General features: G+C 42.8%; 1 pseudogene; it reads right to left on the bottom strand.

Annotated features, from left to right (window-relative positions):
- Positions 1-1,250: 1,250 nt before the first annotated feature.
- Positions 1,251-2,094, bottom strand: LOC108543334 (MAPK-interacting and spindle-stabilizing protein-like; annotated as a pseudogene).
- Between the last annotated feature and the right edge of the window lie 371 nt (positions 2,095-2,465).

A 2,465-nucleotide genomic window follows, 5' to 3' on the forward strand; every position in this document is an offset into this window, starting at 1 on the left:
GTGCTGAGGTTGCAGGTGTGAGCCACCACCCTGGCTGACCATCTTTTTTTTTTTTTAAACTTAGTTGCAGAGATCTACAATTTATTATTATTTTCAGTGTTAGAGCTAGAGGGTAATTTTTTCAAAGATGGCACTCAACTCCACTTATTTACCTGTCAACAAATACAGAACTGAACTATTCGCCATAAGCACTTTACAAACAGACTCAGAAAATTATGCAGTAGACAATAACATAGCTCAACCAGACTCTGAAAAACAGACACATATTTTGGTTCACACTTGTACAAAGAGAACAGTCATGTCTGCATGACTTAAGGTTCTCTAAACACAACTGTCTTATGTTTTAGACCCCTAGAGTGTGCCAGTTTACCACATCAGGGAGGAATCAAGGAATGTGCTTCTTCTAAAGAACCAAGGGCAAGTGGGGTAGGGGTGGCTATAGGGAATGCTCTGGGCAGAAGAGCTGCCTCAGGTTTTTGTGGGAATGAAAATTACCTGTTGTAAGTAAGCAATGCCTAGGGTTTATCTAGTTTGAGGTTCAAAACAAAGGAGAGAATTATTTCCTTCCTCGAGCTCTTCCCAAAGCAATATGCACATCTCATAATCAAACCTCAGGTAGTACAAAGAGATAACCAATTATCTAAAAATTTAATTTACATACATGTTGGCCTGGATTAAAACAAAAGGTTAGTTTCCATAAATAGCAGACTTTAGTGCTGTATGACCCAATGACTAAAATAAAACCAGGAAGTTTTACTGAAAGCTCAAGGATAAAAATGAACACTGGCTGGCTATTGAACTCCACATCTGACAATAATTACTGACAGTTTAAAAATGTATATCCAAAATATAACCTCAAAAGGACCAGGTTTTTTTGTCCGACAGAACAGCTCAAAATGTTGAGGTATTATTTGTTTGGATTATGATGGGTTATTCTCAAAGTTTATTTATCTAGAAGGGAAAAGTAATTATAGAAAAATACTTGAAATAATTTGCCAATGAAGTCGCAGATTCTAGCAATAATCCACATCTTAGATTTTTAAGTGTGTAGTTTCATAGTTTAAACAAATTCTGTCAAAAAGCTATTCAATATGTTTTATCACCATAACTTTCCATGAAAACCAAATAAAAATCACATCTGAATGATTTACTTCTATGCTTTTATATGATTGTATATATATGATGTACTACACATCCAAGTACAAGAGGCAGTTATCCTCTCTGAGAGGTGCAAGAGTTGTTCTTTCATGAATGCCCTCTAATAGTGAAACCGGCAATTTTTATATATGCATTCATGTGCATATACGTGTACTTCAAAAAGCAAAGCGTCATCTCTTCGTCCATTGTTAACTTAATGGTAAGAGTGGGGACCACCAGGCATCGGTGGAGCACCAGAAGGTCCTGAAGGCGCTTGGAAAGGATCACTGGGAGTAGGATAGAGTCCTGTGTGGGATATCGATCCTGTAGGGGCAGGATATGGTGCTGCTGGTCACCGCAGGCTCCTGGTGGAACGGTGCCCCTGGAACAGTGGTGCTGGCCCCAGGGCTTGGGGGGAGGAGGATGAGCGGGATATGCCCTGCAGATGGATATGCCGATATTAGGGGTAGGATACTGCCCCTCCCATTCCTGGCACCGCAAGTGTTCCAGAAGACATGGATCCCCATGGACCCTAAAGGACCAGCTTGCAGCTGGATCTGTGTGCACCATATGGTTCTGGGTAGCTCTGGAAAGGGCATATTTGGTGTAGGATATGGCCCTGTGGAGCCAGGGCCTGGCACTGTTGGGGCTAGATAAGGACCACCGGGTGGGGGGCATGATGGTCCCGAAGGAAGAAAGAGTGCTGGGTGTCCTGGAGGTGGTCCGGTGGGAGGCATGGAAGGATACATTCCTGTTGGTGCTGGTCCAAAAGGCACAGTGGAGGGTGTTGCACTTGGTGGGAGTCCAGATGGCACCGAAGGGGGAGCACTCGGATTATTCCAAGGGCTGGAGCCTGGCCAGCCTTGAGGAGGTTGGCCAGGTTTTGTATTGCTCACAGCAGAGGTTTGCAGGGGAGCGTTCAGGTAGTGCATCTGCCAACGAAAATTCACCAGACATTTTCCCAGCAATATCCGAGACCGCAGTAGGGTCTAGAAGCGGCGATGGATCCGAGGGACTGGGCCCTGAAGAAGCAAGCGGGCGCAGCCTGACTGACGGCAGGGAAAGCAGCTGACCATCTTAATTTCTTAATTGACATGGTGACTGTTTAAGAACATGTTGTTTAATTTCTTTGTAATTTTAGTTTCTGAAATTCTTCTTCATATTGATTTGTAGTTTCATTCTACTGTGGTTTTAAAAGGTAGTTGATATAATTTTGATTTTGGGGGGTACTTTGTTGAGACTTGTTTTATTGCCTACTACATGGTCTATGTTGCAGAATGTTCTATGTTTTGATGACAGGAGTGTATATTCTATGGTTGAGTGGGAAG

This window comes from Rhinopithecus bieti, unplaced genomic scaffold (genome assembly GCF_001698545.2).
Source record: "Rhinopithecus bieti isolate Rb0 unplaced genomic scaffold, ASM169854v2 scaffold_24999, whole genome shotgun sequence".
In the NCBI taxonomy this organism is placed as follows: Eukaryota; Metazoa; Chordata; class Mammalia; order Primates; family Cercopithecidae; genus Rhinopithecus; species Rhinopithecus bieti.